General features: G+C 34.7%; 1 pseudogene; it reads left to right on the top strand.

Moving 5' to 3' along the window:
• The first annotated feature begins 3,246 nt into the window (after positions 1 to 3,246).
• Positions 3,247 to 4,453, top strand: LOC116631376 (annotated as a pseudogene).
• The last annotated feature ends 21,606 nt before the right edge of the window (positions 4,454 to 26,059 follow it).

The raw sequence follows: 26,059 nt of genomic DNA, 5'->3' as shown, positions 1-26,059 counted from the left end.
AGTTTCAGAAAATAAGGCACCTACAAATATAAATGCTTATTCTATTCTGTTAAATTCAGAAATATGTATTTTTGAAGCACTGGAGCCCACAATTCAAGCCAGTTGAAACCTGAAGACTGAGCTTTATGCTCTCACCTTCAGGTCAGGTGAAGGGATATGAAAACGGCAGCTGTAGCACAGTAATGTTGGAATTGCTCCTCAAAAATAGCAAATACCAAACCCCCATGATGACACCCACTACAAGAAAGCAGGAAATTGGGGCAGCTGGGTGGCTCAGTCGGTTAAGCGTCTGCCTTCGGCTCAGATCATGATCTCAGGGTCCTGGGATTGAGCCCTACATGGCGGAGGGGAGTCTGCTTCTTCCTCTCTCTCTGTCCCTCCCCCCACTCATGCATGCACACACTCTCTCTCTCAAATAAATAAATAAATAAAATCTTAAAAATAAATAAATAAATAAATCAGGAAATAAGAGCAGGGGGCACAAACCCCTGGCAGCTCAAGACTTGGGTTGTATCAGCATCTCTTCAGGAGGAAAGACAGGGGGCAAGGTGGTCCATGGTGGATGTGAGAAGTAGAGAATCCCAAAATTGCCACCAGGCATGCACTGGAACATGGGCAGGACAATTTGAGAAAAATCTACTGAAACTCTAAGTATTTTTTTCATATGCTAAATTGTGGATAATTAGCATGAGTCCATGATTTAAGACGATGTGACAGGAGCAATCTGATGTCTACCGAATCTGCAAAATCCCTCCTACAACAGAGCCTGACACTGGAGAGAGACTATTCGAAAGAGAATCTAAATTTATCAGAAGAGGAATGATAGCAGCAAAAGCAAGAGTTAGGCATGTTTAAAATGAACAAAGAAAAACCACTAGGAGATTTCAAATGGTAAAGGAACATAACTTAAAAGAATTGATGGAAATTACAGGGAGCCCATTAGAGCTGTGAGCCTAGAAAAACTCTTCAGACCCACTGCTACTTCTCCAAATGCCACAAAACTAATTTACTGTAGAGAAATAAAAAATAGCACAACACAAATTATCACAATTAAATCCCATACTCTTATTTTTTTAAAAGATATATTGAAATAGAATATTGACCCTGTGGAAAATAGAAGCACTCCAAAAAGTCATGGCAAAGAACAAATGGAAACAAGCCACGTGTTTCCAAACCCGCGAAAATAAATTAAGAAAATGATAGAAGATATAAAACAATAGCATAAATCTAAAATAGAAATAATAAGAAATGAGGTGATAGCACGTAGAGAAAGATGTGAAATAATGAATAACAATATTAACCTCGGCACACAGATAATCTCTTTAGACAAACAGAATAAGCAAGGGAAGAAAAACTTTTAAAATAAAAAAGAAACAAAAAGTTAAAAGGGAACCAAGAAAAAGTGACTGGTATAGAATGTGTGTAAAGACTGTCCAATAGATTTATAGAAGACGAGCTCAAACAAAAACCAAAGCAAGGAAATCAAAGTTGAGAAATTTTTAAATTTATCAAAAGCAGTATATTCTGTCAGCAAAACCCCACTCAGCTGTTAAGCCATGTACTTCACCAACACTCTACCCATATCTAAATCTCTATAAAAAGGTGTATCATAAAATTGGAAAAGAATATTAGTTGTTGAATTATTTTAGTTTCTTCAGATATCTTAGTTTGTTGTAGTTGATATGTAAGACCTTTTCCTCAAGAAGAACCCTGTGGAATCCTTCTTTTTGCTTCCCAATATCCTTAACTTTTCCATGAAATTTGTTGCCAAGTACTGGTCCTTCTTTTACCATAATTCTGGCATTTGATTTTTTTTTTTTTTTTTTTTTTTTACCAAACAAATCTGTATCCTTCCAGCACATTCCAGCCTCTGGGGAATCATTCACTCCCATAAGTACAGCATTGAGTTTCCCTCTGTGTTGGTCACAAAGAAACAGTGTCCCAACCTTTGTGAGTCTCTTGCCTATGGCTGATGTGCTCTCATTTTTAACTCACTCTACAATTATTTGTGTCTTTCCAGACATTATAATTTCCTCAGATGTGTCTGAGATAGCTGGCTACTGGCAGATGAAGCAATTTTTACTTGGAACATTCTGCACTAAGAGAAAGAGCCCAGGTTCTGGCTTCAAAAACACTCTGGCTTAAACCTCATCTCTGGCTCCTACTAAACATAGAACTTAAGTAAAGAACTTAATCTTTCTAAGCCTCATTTCCTCAGCTCTAAGAGGGCTTTAATGATATTTTACTCCATGGTTTATTGTGGGGATTAATGGGCCAGCATATGAAAGCGCTTTGTAAACTGAAAGTGCCCCACAGGTTTAAGGTTACAGGACCACTGAAAACATCCACATCAAATTCAGTGTGTCTGGTATGGAATTCATCTAACAGTCATTCAAAAAGCATTTACAAGATGCCTGTGAGCCACGGGGCCAAGGCTGGCTGCTGCATCTCCTCGTAACTACCCCAGTATGTCTCCCATCCTAACGGTCATAAGTTTGTCCAGAGGGCTTCATCTGCCCACCTACGCATTTGCAAAATTCCAGTGTCACTTGAAATCATTGCTTCTTCCTAATTACCAATATACAGTCAATGTCCTTCTGGCTTTCTGCTGTTTTCTTCCTAAAGTTTCTGAATCTCTTCCACCATTTCCTTTCTCATACCTATATTTATTTAAGGAAACCAAAAATATAAAACTTAAGCGTTGTGCAATTCTTTTGGAAAATTGTCCCATTGAGTTCAAAATTAAACAAACATAGTTTAAGTATGTATTTTCACCAAAAAGGTGCTAGCAGTTGCAGAGTGACTTACTTCAACATATTTATGGGAAGTAGGCAGAAGAACAAGTGTACAGTGCTTTTATTGTCAAAAGTCTATAGCACAAAGAGATAGCTAGGCAATTTATATATATAAATTTGGTCAAGAACTATACCTAGGTAATATCAGGCCTAGGTAATTTCACAGCATGTTCTATCAATTATTTAAGAAAGACAATAAAATGGAATTCATTTACTATAGCGAATGAAATATCTAGGATTAAATGTAACAAGAAATGTGCAATATTTACATAATGAAACTTTAAAATACTACTTTTCCTGTCATGGAGCATGGGAACAGAGAGGAAAAAAAAAAAGGAATTTCAGTTTTTAAAAATGAAGTTAAGAGTACACTGCCATCAAAAGTAGCTCAAACACTTACTGAATGGGTTGATATCCTTTTCCGAAGCCAGATCTTCCCATTCTCCAGGCAATGGCAAGGCATTTTTGGATCTTCATATGGGAATGTCATTGTAGAGGGCAATGGAAACAATCTCTTCCATGGTCCAGGAAGTTCAAGTCTCTCAACATGGAAAAGCAGCAGTAGAATGGAGAGAGAACCATCTCTTCAGATTCCAAAACAACAAGACCTTTGGAGACGTCAACAAAATACACACACATGAAGCCCTCAGACAGCTCTATGTCAGGAAAATTAAAGACACTGGAATTTCTCCAGAACAAACCAATGGATCTATCACAGTAACTAAGGTCAGCAAGGAGACTTCTGACACTCATGCTCTATTTGAATCTCTAGCCAAAGAAAATTTACTTTTAGGGGAAGATGTTGACTTTTTTGACTTGGAAGAAATTTCTTCTCAAACTGATAGTGAAATGGACAAAAGGGATACCTCAAAAGATTTGCCTTTCTCTTGACCTAGAAGGGCTAAGGAAGGCTAAGTCATGAAAAATAGTTCTGCAACAGAAATGTAGGTGCAGTCAGCCCTGAAATTTTCAGGAACAGATAGTAATGCTGAACTGAAGGGAGTCCTAGATTTAGAAACCTATGAGAAGCAAGATATAATGCTAGACATGGACAAGCAGTCTGGTTCCCCAGAAAACCATGTAGAAAACACATGGAATGTATGTGAAGGTCTAGATAAACTTAGGTACATTGAATATTACCTTAATAAGAACAATGAAAGGTCACATTTATCTGAAAAGTTACAGAAAGCAGAATTAAATGATGGCAAAAGTATTGAGCCACTGGGAATACACATCACCCTTAGTAATTCTCTTCCCCAGGTGGGTGATCCCTCAACTGAAGGCAATAAAGAACCAGATAAAACCTGGGTTAGTGTCCCTCCCACTGCAACTGGCCTCTGGTACAGAAGCAAATAGGAATAAGAGTCTCCAGACAATTCTGCAGAAGCTGCTTTGGACAACAAATGCCAAGGCAGTCAAATGGATAATAAGTTTGAAATTCAGTTATGTGTACTAAAGAGAATTCAAGTATCCACTGAAGATACCTTTCTTCGAAAGAAGAGAAAAACAAAACTCCACTCATGTTTCTGTGCATTAAAGTAGGAAAACCAATGAGAAGATTCTTTGCGACTCACACTGCAGCCATAGTCCAGCCGTGTGGCAAACGAAGAAAACAGCCAGTGTCCTGGTTGGCTGTTCCTCTGGAGAGCCTGTGTTAGCAGCTATAGAATATATAAGAAGAAGACATCCTGCCCCAGAAGAAGTGTGTAGTCTTGGGCTGCTCTGCTCTGGTCAGTGGAATAAAGAGCCACAGAATCAAGCAGCAAAGAATGAGAATTCCTAGAAATAGTGTACCCTGGACTGAGATTCTTCATCTATTTGAAACATAATTTCTTAATTTGAGAAGTGGGTCATTGTGTTAAGTGATTGGATCATGCATAAACAAATTGACGCATATATTAATGAATGCATATATCCTGGCATGTACCGGGCTAGTTCTGGATAAGTGACCGGGACTCTACCTTGAGAAGTTTATGAAATCTGATGAAACAGTTTCTAGCACTTTCTAGAGACTTCATATGATTGTATTCCATAGATTTGGATACTGTTCTATGTAAAAAATACAATCATCTTTTCCTTAATACTAAGAGATTATTTCCTTATTTAGAAAGAACCAATAATCCTGTTCAAATTAAAGCTTTTCTTTTTTTCTAATTAAAAAAATAGCTCAAAAACATAGCACAAAAAAATCACAGATGAATCATTCTTTTGAATATCAATTTAAAATATCTCAAATAAAATATTAGGAAACAGAATCCAAACTTCAACATGACATTGATACATGATGACCCAGTAGTACTTAAGGTATAATGTCAAGTTGCTTTGGTGTTAGAATATTTTATTTATTATATTAATAAATGAAAGTAAAAAAAAAACTCATGATCTTCTCATTGTATATTCAATAAGCAGTTTAAAATGCATAATCCATTCTTTATAAAAATTCTTAATTAAATGAGAATAGATAATTATTTTTATAACAGATAAAATGAATTCCTATCTCTTTAATGGATAAAATAGAAGTTCCTATATTAACATTCTCTTAATGTTCTGAAAGCATATAAAACCTTAGAGGAAGCATTATTTTCAAAATAAGAATTATAACAAAAGTACTTTCTTCTTCTTCTTCTTCTTCTTCTTCTTCTTCTTCTTCTTCTTCTTCTTCTTCTTCCTTCTTCTTCATTTTTCTGATATACAGTTTAATCCCGTTAGATAAGAATAGAAATGAAAGATAAAAATCTTAATGGAGACTTTGGCTTTCAGGAAGGTGGACTAAATGTACTTTTCTTAATTCCTTCTGCGAAGTACATAACACATAAAACAAACATGAAGAGACTCTGAATGGTGGAGAGAAAGAGGCAGACCAGCTAGACACGTTGACACCCAAGGAAATACGTGGTGGTGAGTTTTTTGGATTTTCTCTTTGCCTGCTATTTCTCAGGCTTGGAGCGAAGAAGCTGTCGACCTGGAAACCCAATGTGTGCAGAGAGAAAAAACCACAACCAAAGCTTTCTCCTTCTCTCCCAAGGACCAGAGAGAAGTTTAACAAGACAGATAAGTTTAGACAATAACTATTCTCCCCCAGCCAAATGCCACAGATAATACTGTGGTTTCATCTCCAAACACAGCAACAAAAGGTGAGGGAGGAGCCCAGAGTTCCACTTTTGCAAGGCTGTCATCAGGTGCCCTGATAACCTGACCAGGGGGTAGGACAGTGGGTCAAGTTAATGGTAAAGTTTACTATACAGCCGCAGGATTAAGGTAATGTGGTACTGCCTAAGGGATAGACACATAGATCCAGAACCAAAATAGCAAAAGGACTAAGAGACCCACACTCTTCTTCCAACCTGATTTTTTTCAAAGGTGTAAACCAATTCAATGAAGGTAAAAAAAACCTTATTAACATATGGTGCTGGAGCAATTGGACATCTGTAGGAAAAAAAAAAAAGTAAGCCCTGACCTAAGTCTTACACCTCACACAGAAATTAACTCAAACCGGATCATGGAATTAAATGCAAAACTAAAACTTGTTTTATAAAATAGGAGAAACTTTCTGTGATGTGGAGCTAGGCAAAGACTTCTTAGACTTGGCAGCAGGATGAAAACACAAGCTACAGAGTGGGAGAAATATTTGCAAACCGCTTACCTAACAAAGAACAAGCACATAGAATATAAAAAAGAACTCTTAAAACTCAACAGTAAAAAGGCAAACAATCCAATTAGAACAAGGTAAAAGTCATGAAGAGACATTTCACTGAAGAAGATACATAGATTGCAAATGAGTACATGAGGAGAGATGTTTAACATCATTTGCTGTTAGGGAAATGTGAATTAGAACCACAAGGAGATATCACCACACACCTATTTGAATGGCTGAAGTAAAAAAAAAAAAAAGAAAAGAAAAAGAAATGTGACATCACCAAATGCTGATGAGGATGGAGAAGAACTGAATTGCTCATACATTACTAGTGAAAATGGAAAATGATACAACCACTCTGGAAAATAGTATGCTTGCTATTTAAAATGCTGAATATACAAACTTGCAATTTCACTTCTAGGCCTTTACCCCAGAGAAGTGAAGATAAAGACCTGTACACAAATGTTCATCGAAGTTTTATCCATAATATCCATAATAACCATAAATCAATCCAGATGTCCTGCAATGGGTGAATGATTAAACAAACTGGTATATCCAAATGATGGAATCCTACTCAACATTATAAGGCAATAGGCTACTGGTACACACAACAACTTGGATGGATCTGCAGAGAATGATGCTGAGTGAAAAAGCCAATTGCAAAAGGCTTTTTACTCTTTCATTCTATTTATATAATATTCCCCAAATGACAGAAGTACAGAAATGGAGAAAAGATTAGTGTCTGAGTAGGGTTAAGGAGAGAAGAGAGTAGAGGTAAGAGACAAGTGGGCGTGTCTATAAAAGGGGACCTGGGGGATCCTGCTATGATGGAAATTTTGTGTAGTTTGATTGTATCAATGTCCATATCCTGGTTATGATATTGTGTTATGTTTTTGCAAGATGTCACCATGTAGAGAAACTGGGTAAAGGGTACACAGTGTATCTCTGTCTCCCTGTATTATTTTTTACATCTGCATGTGAGTCTACAATTATTTCCCCAAAAAAGTTTTTTAAAAATTTGTTAAAAAACAACTTATGGGGGCACTTGGGTGGCTCAGTCGGTTAAGTGTCTGCCTTCGGCTCAGGTCATGATCCCAGGGTCCTGGGGTCGAGCCCCTTGTTGGGCTCCCTGCTCAATAGGGAGTTTGCTTCTCCTTCTCCCTCTGCCCCTTCCCCTGCTTGTGCTCTCTCTTTCTCAAATAAGTAAATAAAATCTTTTAAAAAAACCTTGTGATTATTTTAAGATATTATATTTTGCCTAGAAAACTATGATAAACAAGAAAAGATAAAAATAATGAAACTCAGAATAAAATGCAATTCGTTTAATTGGCTGGATAAAAATTTATGTATCTTCTATGTAAACAAACAATAGGAAGATAGAAGATGAAGTTGATATAATTAAATAATAGACATCACATCCAGAAACTAAAAAAATACTGCTCCTGAGGGACACAAAAGAGTAATAATTAAAAAATATATACTTGAAAATGAAGACTCAGGAGGTCTTAAAAACTATTGCTTTCCCCTAAATCATGCTCTATGTTTTATGTAATTCCAATGAAACTGTCATTTGAAATCTTTTTGAAAATACTAATATGATTTTGGAGTCCTAGGAGAAAATACATAAGGATACTTCTCAAAATGAAGAAAAGGAGAAGAAAATGGATCTAATATTAAAGTGATGAGTAGAGAGTGTTAGTGCCATTTATTTTTTAAATTTTTATTTATTTTTTAATTCCTGTATAGTAACCATACAGTATTATATTAGTTTCAGGAGTACAATATAGGGATTCAACAATTTTATACATTACTCAGTGCTCATCACAGTAAGTGTATTCTTAATCCCCTTCAGCTATATTGCCCGTTTCCCCCACCCAGCTCCCCTCTGGTAACCACCAGTTTGTTCTCCATATTTGAGTCTGTTTTTTGTTTTTTTTCCTCTCTCTCTCTTTTTTTCTTTGTTTTGTTTTGTTTGTTTTCTCTTAAATTCTACATAGAGTGAAATAATAAAGTATTTGTCTTTCTCTGACTGACTTATTTCACTTAGCCTTATACCCTCCAGATTCATCCATCCTGTTGCAAATAGCAAGATTTCATTCTTTCTTATGGCTGAGTGATATTTCATTGTATATATATGTATATATCTCACAACTTCTTTAGCCTTTTATCTATGGATGGACACTTAGGTTGCTTCCATCTCTTGCTTATTGTAAATAATACAGCAATAAATATAGGGGCACATATATCTTCTTGAATTAGTGTTTTCATCTGGGGGGGATACCTAGTAGTGGTCTTACTGGATCCTATGGTAATACTATTTTTAATTTTTTTTGAGGAAACTCCATAGAGTTTTCCACAACGGCTGCAAAGTGTTGCATTCTCACCAACAGCACACAAGGGCTCCTTTGTCTCCATATCCTTGCCAACACTTGTTGTTTCTTGTGTTTTTTATTTTAGCCATTCTGACAGGTGTGAGGTGATATCTCATTATGGTTTTGATTTGCAGTTCCCTGATGATGAGTGATGTTGAGCATCTCTTCATGTGTCTGTTGACCATCTGTATGTCTTCCTTGGAGAAATGTCTGTTCATATCTTCTGCCTAGTTTTTTTATTCGATTGTTTATTCATTGTTTTTCTTTTCTTTTTTTTTTTGGTGTTGAGTTGTATAAGTTCTTTATATATTTTGGATATAATGGGCGTATCATTGGAAATATATTCTCTTACTCAGTGGTTTGTCTTTTAGTTTTGTTGATGGTTTCCCTTACTGTGCAAAAACTTTATATTTTGGTGTAGTCCCAATAGTTTAATTTTACTTTTGTTTCTGTTGCCAAAGGAGATATATCTAGGAAAATGTTTCTAAGGCTGATGTCAAGAGATTATTGCCAGGACACCTGGGTGACTCAGTCAGTTAAGCATCTGCCTTTGGCTCAGGTCATAATCCCAGGGTCCTCGGATGGAGTCCAGTGTTGGGCTCCCTGCCCAGCGGGGGGCCTGCTTCTCCCTCTGTCGCCCCTCCCCCATTTGTGCTTGCTTTATCTCTCTCTGATAAATAAATACATAAATCTTTAAAAAAAAAGAGAGAGAGGTTATGCCTCTGTTTTCAAGTCTCATGTTTAGGTCTTTAATGCATTTTGAGCTTATTTTTGTGTATAGTGTAAGAACAAGGTCCAGTTTCATTCTTTTGCAAGTAGCTATCCAGTTTTCCAAACACCATTTAGAAGAAGAAACTGTTTTTTTCCCAGTGCATATTCTTGCCTCCTTTGTCAAAGATTAATTGATCATATAACTGTGGTTTTCTTTCTGGGCTCTCTATTCTGTTCCAAAGGTCTTTGTGTCTATTTTTGTGCCATTACTGTTTTGTCCCATTACTGTTTTGAGTACTGCAGATTTGTATTATATCTTGCAGTCTGGGATTGTGACATCTCCAGTTTTGTTCTTCTTTTTCAAGATTGCTTTGGCTATTTGGGTCTTTTGTGGTTCCATACAAATTTTAGGATTATTTGTTCTAGTTCTGTGAAAAATGCTGTTGACATTTTGATAGGGATTGTATTAAATCTATAGATTGCTTTGGGTAGTATGGGAATTCTAACAATATTGGTTCTTCCAATCCATGAGCATGGACTATCCTTCCATTTGTTTGCATCATCTTCAATTTCTTCCATCAATATTTTATAATTTTCAGAGTATAAGTCTTTCACTTTCTTGGTTAAATTTATTCTTAATGCATTTTATTATTTTTGGTGTAATTGTAAATGGGATTGTTTTCTAAATTTATTTTTCTGCTACCTCATTATTAATGCATAGAAATGCAACAGATTTCTGTATATTGATTTTGTATCCTGTGATTTTACCAAATTCATGTATCAGTTCTAGTAGTTTTTTGATGGAGTCTTTAGGGTTTTCTATATATAGCATCATGTCATCTGCAAATAGTGAAAGTTTTACCTCTACCGTACCAATCTGAATGCTTTCTGTATCTTTTTTTGTATGACTGCTATGGGTAGGACTTCCAGTATTTTGTTGAGTAAAAGAGGTGAGAATGAATATCTTTGTTTTGTTTCTAAACTTTGAGGAAAAGCTCTCAGTTTTTCACCATTAAGTATGTTAGCTGTTGGTTTTTCATACATGGCCATTAAGGATATATATATCCATTTAAATGGATATATATAGAGAGAGAAAGAATGTCAAGAAATTTCAGAAATAAACTATAATACATTGTGAAATTCAGTATATTTAATGGAGACATTTCAAATCAGCAAATAAAACATAGTTTATTAAATAAATAGTATGTCAACATTTGAGTTGAACAACATATTTTAATTTCTACTCTAAAATTTACAGTAAAAGAAATTCTAAAGTTACTGTATAATTAAATGAAAGAAAAATAACATTAAAAGATAATGAAATAAACGTAGGATAGCTCATTTTAATTCATGTTTTCAGTAGTTAGGCCTTTCTCAACAGCATATAAATCTTAGAAGTACACATGAAAATTATTAATAGATTCAAGCTATAAAAATAAAAAAAGGAATTAAAAAAAATCATGTCAGGGGCACTGGGTGGCTCAGTTGGTTCAGTATCTGCCTTCAGTTCAGGTCATGATCTCAGGGTCCTGGGATTAAGCCCTGAGTTTGGCTCCCCTATCAGTGGGGAGTCTGCTTCTCCCTCTGCTTCTGCCCCTCCCCCACAGCTTGTGCACTCTCTCTCTCTCTTTTCTCTCTCAAATAAATAAATACTCTTAAAAAATGACAATTAGAGGTAATTGACCACTTAATGTTTGTGTCAACTGTTGCTGTATAAGAAGCTACCCCCCAAATCTCAGAGTCTCACTGCAGTAAGAATTTTTGTTTATGCACATGTAGCCCCAGGTTGCATCTGGTTAAGGAAATTTTGACTGGGTTACTGGGGCACTCTGCCTCATCCTGCAGCACCAGCTGGGCTTCGATGTTGGTTGTGGTGGGACTCAGGTTTTTGCATGTGTTCACTGTCAAGGCTAAAAGGACAATGGTAACTGGAGGAAAACTTCTTTAATTATGGATCACAAAATGCCAGAATTTAAGACAAGTCTTGTAAGTAAATTTAAATTCTCCACTCCTGTCACATCTATGAACTCATCCTTGGCCCAAACAAGTCACATTGACAAGAACAAAGTCAAGGGGTGGAGAAGTATACTGTCTCATAATGCAGCAAGGGCCAGGATTTTAATGTATAATACTATCAAAGAGAAGTGAAAAGTTAGGCCTAATAATTCAATTTTTGACAGTGAGGTTGATATTTGCAATTCATATTACATACAAAGGGAAATTTTCTTGTACATAAGGAGCTTCTACAGATCTATTAGAATTAAATTGAAATGCAAAAGAAAAATTAACAAAGGATAGGAATAACAATTTTCAGAAAATAAACAGATATGCTTTGGTTATGTGGAAAGATAGTCTTCCTCATTCATAATAAGATAAATATAAATTAAATTTGGCAAAGATTGACAACAATTAAAACAAAATCACAGTATCTTGTGTTAGTGGGACTTTCTTATACATTACTATTGCTTGTGAAAAGGGCACACCTACAGAGGGCTATTTACATATATATCTGAATACGTATTTTAGCTACATATTGTACATGTGTTTAAAATGCACACAATCTTTGATCTAATAATTCTGTTTCTTTATATATATATTTGTCCTACAATTAAATAATTGTACCAAAGGTCATTCATAGCAATGATTTAAAACAATAGAAGATTGAAAACATCTAAAGTCTGTCAATTTTGGACTAGTGATATAAATCATGTTACATCTATACACTCATATTCAGCCTTTAGAAGGAATTGGCCAGCTATATGTGTAACTGATGTGGAATGATCTCCATGACGTATGAAGAGTTAAAAAAGCAAGATGGAGAAGAGTTATAATATCCTCACATTTCTGTAGGAAAAATAAAACAAAAACAAAAACACCAAAACATAAAAAGGATTCTGTTTGTGGGAAAGTTGACAAATACACAGAATATACTGAAGAATAAATGAGAAATAAGAGTTGTCTCAGGAAAGGGAAACTTGGACGCAATTAGCAGCTGTTATTGAGAATGAAAGCTGAGAAACCCAGAATTGCCTCAGTAAGCATCCAGACAGCAAAGATGCTATTTGTAAACATTCAGGGCAAATGCATCAGTATATTTACAGCTCAAGATTTAACTCTCGAACGTGTTTGAGCTTTCTTTCCTACCTGCTGAAGCTTGGTAACACAGAGATGCCTTTCATACATTTCCCAACATATGTATTCAATAATGAGAATATGAATTTTTAGTATGCAGATTTTAGCAAGACAATCATCATCCTCTTTCATTTTCTTTGAAATTACCCAGAACTATTCCACTGATGTTTTTGATAATGATGACAATCCAGATTATAATAATTTCCTTGTTATCTTTCAGCTTTAGAAAATTATCTGCTCAAAAATTTTATAATACTCTAATTCCTTCATTATAAATGTTATCTTCTAAGATGTCAAATAGAGCAATTGAAGGGAAACCTTAATAAGGATATAATTTTTTTCTGGTTGGGGAATTTCCCCTCTTCCGATCTATTGACCAATTTTCCTGAAAGAGGGGGGGATGTGATAAACTAAATTATCTGGTAGTTTAAAACTATAGTTTTTCATTGGTATGCTAAGATATAAAATACATTTCAACCAAACACTTGCTTTCTCTTAAGAAGTTATATTTTTGAACAGAATTTTGTCATTGTAATCTGATATGGGCTTAATTTGGGGGGCTTTTATTTTACAAAATCTGAGGAAAGTTAAAGCAATTTAGTCTGTTTACCTCTGTTAAGTCTGTTACAGAAAATCTTGAGGAAGCCTCAATTAATTTAGAAATAGTTAATGACAATTGAGTTATCTAAATTTTCCTGTGGATTAAGTGATAAATCAACAGCTGTGTGACCTTGAGATATTTATTCAAGTTTTTTATGCTGTCGTTTCCTCATCTACAAAATGTAAATAGCAATAATTACTTTGTAAGCTTGTGAGGGAAAATGGAAACCATTACAACAGCGTCTGAGGTGAAAATAATTGTTAGCTATTTTTAGTTATTTTTACTAAAATGTTTATTGAATGTTACTAGGAAACTAGAGATCTGCCATGTCATACTTACCCAAGAGAAATGTTTGCAAATTTGGACATATTGAGTCATTGTAAGTAGTGCTTGTCACTTAATAACAATTGAAAAATGGATTTTGCCTTCCTAACATTTCACTAACTCTTAGTTTGGATGGATGGATCCATGGATGGAAAGATAGATACAACGTATTAGTAAACTAGTACACTATAATGCTTCTATTTCATCTCTCCAGCTATTACCTCAGATATTTTCTGTTCTGCAAATACTGTGACCAATTCTCTGAATTAAACCTCTACTGGAAGTGAACAAGTGTAAGAAGAGCAATTTTTACAGCTTCCCACACACACAAAAAAACAAACAGTTTATCTTCTTTCACTTTCTTCAAAAATGATTATATATCTGAGTTTTAGTAAACTTGTGATTTTGAGCAAGAATCTTACAAGCAATTTCATCAAATGGCTGAATGTGCTTGAAGGAGAATTCTGGCTTTGAAAAGAGGCAAGATATCTTAGAAAGAGCACTGACATGAAGGGATATTAATAAGAACATTAACACTGCACTAGCAGCAATCATCAGCCAGTAGCAGAAATCCATGCAAAGGGAGATATTTCTGTTCCAAAAATTCCATAATCCATCTAACTATGAAAATATATCTAAAACAGAACAATGATTTTCAACTTTGTGATGTGCATTCTTTATGCATGTTATTATATTTAAGTCTTATTAAAAATTAGTGGGAATTATTATGCTTTGGGGGAATTTCATGATTAAAAATTTGCTCAGTGTCATCAAAGTAAGTTAAAAACTGAACAGAATATGGAGTTTTTCATTTACATCCCAAATAATGGAATGATGAAAATTAGAGGGGGTATAAATAAACAAATTAATAAGTAGGAAGAAAAATAGTTTTAGCTTAAACTATATTCAATACCACCTTGGATAATAATCATAATATATAATATATACATATATATAATATATAATATATAATATATAAGATCTTATATTTGTAAACACAGATACAGAATAACTGTGTCTTTCAGTTGAACTAATTTTGCTTACTTCTCAGGAAGAGAAAATTCCCCTTAGTATTTTTTGAAAGCCTCCCTTCTATTTCCCCTCAGGAATCCCATAGTATTAGGAGCTCATTGTCACCCAGATTGAAAGTACCCAGATTGAAAGTTAATTTATCTTACAAAATACAAAGTGACCACCACAGGATCACTTTAAATGAGAAGAATCAGAATCTTTGGATCACTGCAGATGCCCCACAGGAAGCCCAGCATCTCTATCATAGAGAACTCAGAATTGACAGTTTACAGTCTACAGATCAGAGTGAATGTTGTTACAAAGTTGGAACTATGCACCAAAGGCTAACATTAGCCTTGAATCTCAGTGTCAAAAAATAAGACAACAACAAAATTCAAACAAAACTTATTAGGAATTTTGCTAAGCAGTTTCAAATTAAATAAAGGAAAGAGAAGTGGAGAAAATGGTCCTATTTACAAGAAACTTGATTAGAAACTAAATATAGAACACAGATTAAAGGACTCACAACAAATTTAGCACTGGATTCTAAATACAGGCTCATGGTCTCAGAGGGAAACCAAAAAGCTATTAAATTAACTTAAGGCAAGTTTTATAGTGTAAATTGTTGAGTTTATACATTTCCCTACTGGTTTGTGTCATAATGTCTGGTCCAATAATGCAACAGCAATTGCCTAAAAACAATAGTTCTGATAGTAAAAAATCATTTTCTTAAATTTACAAATCTTTAAAAGAAAACAGTTCACACACTGAACTGAAAGCTGATCTATTTCTCAGAATCTCCACCACCAATTACTGTCAACAAGCCAGTTCACTCCCTCCCTCCCAAGTCTGGAGTGCCCCTCTAGACCCTGAGCAGAGAGCTAATTAGATGACACTGTGGGTTTGTGATTTGGGATAAATGGGTTGTTACAGCAGCTGTGAATTAATGTCTCCAGTCTCTTTCTTGGAGCAAGTATCAGGACATTAACCAAAAGAGTCATGGGCTTAGTCTTAAGAAGTCTACCTACGCTACCCATTTATTCTCATCTTAAAAGTTGACCTTGTTCCCTTAAGAAGTGACTCTAAAAAACTGCTTTACCCAAGATCTAAAGGGTGTCTTTACTTTTTTTCTTGGAATCCTATTTCATCTGCTCATCTCATCTTCCAAAGAAGGACAATGATCTGTCATTTGATAACAAACATATTTCCTATTTTTTCCCTCAAAATTGTCAGTGCATGAGAAAATGATACAATATCAGATTTTTGGCTAGTGTATTAAAATTCACCTACTCATTTCTTTGAAAGTATTAGCAAACACTTACAGGTACTCAGCACTTGGGAGAATGAAAATGTTGCAAACCAGATATAGATTCTTACAGGACTCTGTGGAAGCATCACTCTGCCTGCTTCCAATCCGAAGCCCACATGACCATGGAACTTGAGGGCACTGTCCAGGAGCCTTCAGAACCTGGATAGTCTCCCCTGGTGCTCTAGGGTTTCATTAGCTTTGGTCAAAAGAAGAAATTAGCAGTCAAACTTTTATCATTTCTTTTTTCCGCAACAAAGTTCTGTGTATCAAATGGCACATTTGACTCTTGAAGCAATTTTTGATGAATCCATGTTAACCTCTGACACATGGATGAACATGATTCAACATTAGTACAGCTGGACTTGGAATCTAATTTGTGTTGACAAATAGAGATGGAGGAAGTATCAGAAAGTGTCCCTGCTTTTACCTATGATGTCTCACAACTTCTCTTTTATTTTTTTATTTTATATTTTTTAAAGATTTTATTTATTTATTTGTCAGAGGGAGAGTGAGCACAAGCAGGGGGTGCAGCAGGCAGAGGGAGAAGCAGGTTCCCCGCTGAGCAAGGAGCCCCGTGCAGGACTCGATCCCAGGACCCTGGGATCATGACCTGAGCCGAAGCCAGACGCTTAAAGTACTAAGCCATCCAGGCGTCCCCCACAGCTTCTCTTTTAGTGTCTGATTTATAAACTAGTCCAGAGAAAGAATTTCACCTAAAATGTATTTATTATCAAAACCAATAGCTTGTGGGGCGCCTGGGTGGCTCAGTTGGTTAAGCGACTGTGTTCGGCTCAGGTCATGATCCTGGAGTCCCAGGATCGAGTCCCGCATCGGGCTCCCTGCTCTGCAGGGAGTCTGCTTCTCCCTCTGACCCTAACCCCTCTCATGTGCTCTCTCTCATTCTCTCTCTCTCAAATAAATAAATAAAATCTTTAAAAAAAACAAAACAAAACAATAGCTTGTGGAAATGTAGCTATGCAAGTCACATTTGTGAGTTTGTAAGAAAGAAAGAGATGCCAAGTTTTGAAAATTAAATCTAGGCAACAAATATCCGTATCCCTTTCCAATTCAATACTGGTAACATTTGTTAATACTTACTTCTAATCACGCAGTTCAAATAATCACAAATATTTTTCCCTTGGAGACCATTTGACTGAAAATCCCCATTTTAACATATTACATTTATTTTTACTGTTTTCTGGCTTAAGCAAGATAGAGCAGAGAAAGTTTAATTAAGGAAATTAAACTCTGACTATTTAATTCTGAGATAAAGATGTTTATTTACTTACTTAGGCAACAGTGAATATAAAGAAAGAAGCATCACATTCGTATCAGACACATATGCTAAGCAGTGCTGTAGAGTCTCTGAATAATGCTCCTTTTTTCATTCTTCTTTTCTCCAGGATTTTAGAACGTCTGACTTGTCCATATTCCATTTTGTGGTTGGTGAGATCAGGAACATATTTTAAATTAAATTATTAAATGCAATTAAAGAAGATCATCTTTAAGAACCAGAAGTAGATTTCATTTATATGAACACAGTGAATTAAATCTGTTGTTATATCTGTTTATTTGGGTGCAGTTTTACTGGCATCTAAAAAACAGAACTTTAATTTGGTATTTTACTCTATTTATACACAGGGCTAATGTGGCAAATTCAATTGACCATATGTAGTCTGATATATGTAGACTCACTAAAAAATGTGCCAAATTACACTTCCCTTTGTGGGGGAAAAGAATTGTGCTTTGGAAAAAAATTACCTATCATAGCACTGCAGTGATGGGAACTGGGGACTTTTGAAGTTAATAATATAGAATTAGAGTTATTTATTTAATTGGTTCCAGTCTACTGCAGTATTTAACAAGCTCAGATAAATGGACTAATCTTTCACAATTAGTCTATTAGAGTCTGGTTATTTTTAAAACTTATATCAGTTGCAATCAGAGGGTTTCCTAAGGCATAAATTGTCTAGCACCTTTATACTTCGAGGACATTTAACTTGCTGTTGGGCCGTTTTACTCTATGAACTTTGTTTGTTTTAGCATAAGGAATTCCAGAATCATAACAGACATCTGAAAAACCCCAGATGGCATCAGTTAATAAAATACATTAATCAGTTATTACTGACTAAAAGGGATCCCCAATTCCTACTTAAGAAGTGTTTCCTATTTTTCACGGTGTAAGTAGAGACAGTGTGAGACTTAGTGCGATGATAACTTGGATAATCGGCATCGATATGCCTCGTATTCTCCTCTTGCTTTGGGGTGTTGCATCATAGTAAACTTATCCTAAATATGGGAGGTACGTGTATTTAATCCCAAGTGGAATCAATTTTAACCTTTTATAATCTTTTAGAACTTCTCAAAGGAATAAAGAACATTTATTACTCTTCGTAGTTGAAAATGTAACATTTTCCTATTATATAGTCAGTCACAACGAATTTTATAAAATGAACGGATGGAAATAATTGGCACACTGTAACCTCAAGGTCAGAATTAATAACCAAATATTTTTTCAGTAAAGATGAAAACCTCAAAGCATAGATTTAATGACTTGTGATCTCCTAATTGATCCCCAGCCCTTTCCTTTATCTACCAAGGTTCTTTGACCTCTGACCAGCACAGTTTCTTACTCAGTTCAGTTTTAGGTGGCCTCTGAAGTTATGCCCACTAGTTTAGGTTTCTTCTCCTGCCCATGTGTGAACACTTTTTAACATGTGTGTTTGTAACATTGTTCACTAAGTTTTGATGAAGTTTCAAAATAAACCTCTCCTTATTCTGATTACCCAGCAAACAAACATACAATAATTAAATCAATTGGTTTTATAATTTGATCACATTAACTTTATCGGTTAAAACCCATATTGATGCTCCTACATTAGAGTCTCTTGAAAACTGAAATGTGTGAACAAATAAAATAAATATTCAAAACCTCTGCTAATTCTGTGATTGATTTCAATGATGACAATTTTAAAGTAAGAAATGTATTGTCTACTAACCATCTAAGAGCAAGAATAACTAAGAGTTTGTGTGTGTTAAATTTGTTTAAAGGATAATAATAATTGAAATTAAGGGAAATAATAGAAGTATAGGAAAAGAAAACAGGATATATTAAATTTTATATTATGACACATTTAAAAATTTAAATGTTTGACATTTAAATTTAAATTAGCATTCAAATGGGAGACTTCTGATGCAATGTGATGAAGTAAATTACATTTAAATGAAAAATAATTAAATAACAGTAATATTAACCATAATGACAAAAGTACATAACCAAATAAAATGAAATAATTTTTTAAAGATTTTATTTATTTGAGAGAGAGAGAGATAGAGTGTGAGTGGTGGGAGGAGCAGAAGGAGAAAGACAAGCAGACTCTGAGCTGAGCACACAGCCTGACACAGGGCTCAATCTCACGACCCTGAGATCATGACCTGAGCTGAAATCAAAAGTTGGACACTCAACCGACTGAGCCACCCAGGTGCCCCAAAATGAAATAAAATTTAACTAAAATGAAAATAAGCTCTGTAGACAAAGCATATGCTGCCATATCTGGTGCCTTTTTAGGCACCATTCATGGTAGGTCTAGACCTTAATCTCCAGTGTATCTGCAGGGGCTCCACCAAATCATGGCCCCCATGAGGTGAGGCTTAGGAAGTCAAGTACCTGGGAAACAATTATAAAAGCGTCAAGTTTCTATAAAGACAGCAAGGATGATTCCTTAAGACCACTCTTTAATGCTGTTGTTAAAACATCCCCAAATTGCCTGAATAAAATTCTTGAGGGAAATAAAAATTATCAACCACATAAGGAAGGCCAACAACTGGAAATATGAGAAGGAATTTCAACACACAGAAGATAAAGTGCTAAGAATTACCAGGTAACAGACATTATACTCAAAGGGAAAAGAACAAATAAATGGTAGTTGAAGAGGGAGAAGTATTTGGAACAAGGTTAATGGTCAAAGGAGGTAGTGTTCTAATATGCCACAAAAAGAATATCCGTATTTGAAAACCGAAGTGCACCCATATAAAGTGATTGGAAGCCAATGTATCAACATGCCAGGAGTAATGGGTACTGGATGGTGGTTGCGTCATTGATTATTCTTTCTTTATTCTTAATTAGTATCAGTAAATATGTAGTTAATGAGGAGATAGAGATTGAAATGTTAGTGGCCTCCTAATATATTTAGAGAACAAATAAGTCATAAAACCTTTTTATTTATGATAGCAGATTGGGATATGTACCAAGACTATTTTATAATATGCCAACACATATTAAATATATACTACTCCACATTCTACTTCCCTTTTAAGAAAATGAGTAGTGCATGTTTATTTTTGGCATTGCTTTACCAATAGAGAGAGAAATTTCTATATTTTTCTTGTAAGCTAAGCACTATGAACGTAGCACGGTTCATATTTTGTACCTGTAGCAGGGACATGTTATAACTTCTGCAGAAACAGAATTAGTAACTGCACTGTCTAGTTTGCTGTTTGGCAATTTACCACTTATAAATTATAATGGCATAACCTTTAAAGTAATTAACAGTATGCCTTTCTATATTTTCTCTGCGATAAATTGTTGACTTTCTCAGGTTTAAAGTATGGATAACATCACTGTTACAACTATGAAGTTTGTTCATTTATTTGTCTGATAAAAGAGACTTGGATAAAAGATTGCAAAAGTGCATATTAACTTCCCAAATACCTCTCCTCCTTCAGGAAAAAAATCTTAGGGGCGCCTGGGTAGCTCAGTCGGTTAAGTATCTGTTCCCCCCCAGCTTGTGTTCTCTCTCTCTCTCAAATAAATAAATAAATTTAAAAAAAAAAAGGGAAGAGAATCTTAGGAAACAGACCTGCTTCACTAGGAACTAATTCTCTCAACATCTAATTCTTTCCTTTTTTTGAGAAAAACTGTACTAGAAATATGGACTCTCTACTTTAGAGTTTTTAATGTGATTTTTATCATTATGCTAAAATAGTATTATTGCCATAGGAAAATTTTAGGGCTTTCAAATTAGTAACTACATGTAATTTTATAGAATTTTATTATCATTATTTTATAAAGCCTACCTGTGCAAGACAGACAGACTATTAGTTGTTTACTCTGTTGTTACAGTTAAGTAAACCAGAGACTATATAGTTTACATGTTCTTGTTCACAAGGCTAAATATTTTTAAGTGTCAGAACTATAACTGGATTCTTCCAGTGTGCAGTCCAGTGGGGACACCACTGTACCACACTGCCTTCCTTAACTCTCAGAGCCAGAAGAACACAGTTCTCAAACTGTAGTCCTTGGAACACTACCTGGAGGAGATTATAATGCATATTCTGATTAACTATGGTATTGAAATAATTGTGGAAAAATATTTCTGTTCATTCACTTCCTACTGCACATCCTTAGAGAGCCACAACAATAAAAACACACACCTACACACACGATCTTTCCAACTTGGTTAGCTTAGCATTTTAAAAACTTATCAAGGAAGTCATTTTTGCTGAGCATCTTGGAATTAGTTTTCCAAACCAGTGTAAGAAAATCAGTCAGAACTAAATTGTGAATCCTTGTAATCAAATCTATTAGTATTAATATCTTTGTTGTTTCTGCAAGGTATGCACAATTAAGTACTAAATTCACCCAATTATTTATCAAATAATCAAGTAATAATTTATACAGATTTGTATACAAATACGAATAATTTATACAAATACAAATAATCACCCAAATATTTATCAAATAAATCAAAGCATAAATTTATGCCTGACAGATAAAAAATGAATTTAATGAAATTAATAATTTAAGGTATAACATAATGATATGTCGTGGCTGTTACCAAATATTGATTATAGAGACATACCATATTTTCTTAGAAAATGAGTACAAAAACATATTAAAATACATACTTAAAAAGAATGGCATAGGGGCACCTGCGTGGCTCGGTCGCTAAGCGTCTGCCTTTGGCTCAGGTCATGATCCCAGGGTCCTGGGATAGAGCCCCACCTTGGGCTCCCTGCTCAGCAAGAAGCCTGCTTCTCCCTCTCCCACTCCCCCTGCTTGTGTTCCCTCTCTCGCTGTCTCTCTCTCTGTGTCAAATAAATAAATAAAATCTTAAAAAAAAAGAATGGCATATATTCTGTGCATCTAAAAATAACAAATATTTACAGTAGAAATATTTAAAAATGAATACAATTTAAATATCAAAACTACCCTTATTAGTTCTTTGGAATATTCCCTTTTTATCTAAACACATGCACGTGTGCGTAAGCACACACACACACACACAGTTGTGCACGTGTGCCTGTTTAATCATTCATTTAATATAATAAATAGATGTGTCATTCCCATTGCCTAACTAATTAATTCATTCAGCTAATATTTGTAATACAGCCATTTAGTCCAATGTACACACATATATGTGTGTGTGTATGTGTGTGTATATATTTACTGTATATATATACAAAGTACATAGTATATGTTCCATCAAAGGTTGGTATTTTCCTCAAGTTATTTTTTTGAAAGATTACTTGTTGAAATTACAATTTATAGGCATGTCATTTTCTACTCTGCCTTTCATTATATATTATAAGTATTTTCTGAAGTCAATATGTCTCTGCCATATTTCATTACTAGGATGGGTCAACATTACTACTCTTTGAAGGCTGGACACAATTACAGTATTTGCTATTTTGGCTATGAGGAACTGAATAAAAATATAGCTCCCAAATTCTTGCCGTCTCTCCACTGCCCCTTCAAATATTTCAGTGCCTTTCCATTTCTCCAGAGTCAGGACTTCACTTCTTCTATGGCCCCAAAGTTCACATGTGACCAGATCCTGACTATTCTCAGAATTGCTTCTTGATTTTTGTTCAGATCACCAAAACACTAAATTTTCAGTCCTCAGGGTCTTTAAATCATCTTTCTCTCTGCATGGAATGACCTCCCCACAATTCTCTACATAACCATCTCCTTTTCTGTTTTGATTCTCAGTTTAAATGTACTGAAACACAAAGGACATAGAGAGTGGAAAAGTGGGTAAGCATTTAATGAGCTGCTCCTATGCTAAACTCACGTGCTCCAGCCACCCCCAGGGTCCCACTCTTCCTACTGAACCATGAATATTTGAAACATAGGGCTGAGTTTCCTTCTCTGTTTCTCAAATAATAAATTATGGAAGGTGTACAACATAGATTTCAGAGATGAATGAGTGTTTGAATGAATGGGTGAATGAATGAGTGAATCCTGAAGTATTTGTAGAGGGAAATTGTTTTCATACATTCTTCAAATATATGATAAAAATGAATCTAGTCAAGGAAAAGAGCAACCACTTAACACTGCAATCATGAAAGTAAAAAAGAGTGATGCATTTTTAGGGAATGAGGCCTTTTTGTGGTCTGTCTTTTCAACACACGGATTTTTCTTTTATATTTTTATGAGCAATGTTCAATAATATTATAATGTTAAAGTATTTCTTAGAATACCTTAATGATCAGAATATTTTTGATAGAAGAAAACACAGCTAAGAAAATACTACAGAAATAATTAAGAAACCCTCCTGGTTAAGGGACAATGTGCTAAACAAAATTTAGTTTCCATTTATCTTTTGGTTCCATCACATTTCTTCAAATCTTTCTGAAGGAAATCAATAGTATATCAAGTACACAGGGATACTTGATAGTTTAATTTCAGAAGAACCACAAATCAATAATTTTAATGGTTTACAGACTTAAAAAATTTCAATAAAAATAACGGGCTCTGCATAAGTCTTCTTAAAGTATCATCAGTGGTTTTGAAGCGTCGAAACAATCTCACTATTTTTGTTCATGATATAGAAATCTCTCTCTGTGTCTTCCTCTGGCTTTGTCCATGTGTGTGCAAGGTGGAATGATGGCTGAGAGAAATAAAATTTATAAATTGCTCTAGGGTATGATTTGGACCTAACCTGATTTTTAAAATAGGCCGAGTTCAGTTTTCTATATTTGAGAAATGCTAAGCGTCAAGTTTTTTTGTTTAATTTTATTTAAATCAAATAGTATTTCTTTTATAATCAGGTTTTGCAGGAATAGAAGTTATGAGAATATGCCAAAACAAGATTGTCATTAATATACTTGGTGAGAAGTATAAACTCAAATACCTATTATTACCTTTCACTCAAAAAAAATCGGCTGTACTTAAAAGCCAGTTTAAAATTTTAAAAAAGTTATACCACATGTTGTAATTGAAATTTTAAAAATAATGTCTTTGAAAATATACTAAGTTTTCCTTCTCCTAAGCTTTCATAAAAACATCCATGGAAAAAGAGAAGAAATTAGAACACACCATAGAAGGATAATGTCTACAAATGACAGACAACATTATGCCAGAATATGAGTGTGAATTTCCCAAACTACGATGCAGTGGGATCCAAGGTTAGCAGGGCTGCACGTGCTTTGCTTTACAACTAGATGGTCCTTCATAAAATACAAGGGTAAAAGTAGGAAAAAAGTGAGAAAGGGAGAGACCTAAGTAGGAATATATGGAGGGAAGGAAACAGATGGAAATTAAGTGTATTTCCCATCTTCCTTTGGAAACGGGAGAGGGGGCACAGGCGTCTTAGGGAAGAAGAAATGCTTTTTTAGGAATAAAGAATGGACAAGAATGGACCCTTAGGAGAACAGATGGGAGCTGTGATAGTTTGTGACAAGGTTTTTCTGGGGATGAGGTCAATATCTAGTCTCCTCGCCTGTGACAAGATACAATCTTCCTGGTCACGAAACTCCCAGTGAGGACTGATGACAATCAAGTTCCTTTCAAAGAATCTATCTTTAGGCAGGTAAGAGAGTTTCAGAGAAATCCTCTCCCTGAATTTGCAGTTTCAAGTGCCTACAGCTCATATTAATCAATAAACCTAAGGGACATGCATGGGGAACCATATTCCACTACCCCTCACATGCATCCCGATTTTCATAGATATTGCCAAATTGCCTTCCATTGGGTCATAATGTAGGCACATGCTTGCTTCACCACTGTGTTATTACACTTATAGAAAATTTTTGATAATCTGATGAGGAAAATTATAGGTCAGTGTGGTTTTAATTTGTAGTATTCTTATGAGTAAGTCTGATCACCTTTTTCAATACTTAGGGGTAATTTGTATTATTTTTGTGTTTGTGAACTTGTGGCATTTACTACTTAATTCTATTGGGTAGCTGATCTTTTTTATACATTATTAGGAACTGTGCATATCTTGGGGAGTTTGCCCTTCTGATGTTGATATCAGATGAAAATAGATTCTCCCAATTTGTCCCTTGTCTTTTGACTTTGCCTGTGGTAAGTTTTTTTTTTTTTTTCCCCTCCCTATAAAGAATTTTAAAATTTGTAAGTAGTTGTGTTTTTCAGTCTTTTTATTTCATGACTTCTCAGGTAAATCACAGGAGAAGTCTTTTCTCCCATATATTTAGTACTTCGATGATTTTAATTTTTTTGACATTTACATTTTTGATCCATTAACAGTTGTCTAAACAATTTGTTTAAGGTGGGAAGTACTGATCAAAGTTCACTTTTTGTTTCCACCAGAAGGTTGTACAATGGTGTGTGGACCATGTATGAAATTCTCCAGCTCTTCCTGTTCCAACACACTCATTTAATATGACAGCTAACACTGTCCAGTATTTATTATCTCCAGATTACTGGTATGTCCCATTGTTCTAATTTCCTATATCTATACCAGAATCATGAAATTGTATCTTTTTAAGTCTATACAGTATGTTTCCATCTCTACTATCTGTAGTGACCACTCACTATTGTTTTTCTGGAGTTTCATATGTATTTTTCATTTGTTCATTTTCTTACATATAAACTTTAAAATCAAACAGTTTGGTTAAAAAGAGTTCCTGTTAATATTTGTATCAGGATATTATTAAATATATAACTTAACTAAGGGAGAAAGTATTTCATGATGTTGAGAGTCGTCCTATCCAGCAACACAATGTGCCACTTCTCTTGTTTAATGTATCTTTTGTGTTAATAAAAAAACATTTAAAGTTGTACTTCACCTAGTTCTTGGGACATTTCTTAATTTCATTCTTATTTTATATCAATATGTGTGAGTATTTTGTTCTTTGTGTGCATATATATGCATTTGTGTGTATTATGTATGTATAACTACAATATATATACAGTTTGATATT

This window comes from Phoca vitulina, unplaced genomic scaffold, assembly GCF_004348235.1.
Source record: "Phoca vitulina isolate PV1807 unplaced genomic scaffold, GSC_HSeal_1.0 scaffold5, whole genome shotgun sequence".
Lineage (NCBI taxonomy): Eukaryota > Metazoa > Chordata > Mammalia > Carnivora > Phocidae > Phoca > Phoca vitulina.
The sequence above is the reverse complement of the archived record's forward strand: the minus strand, read 5'-3'. Positions and strand labels throughout refer to the sequence as shown.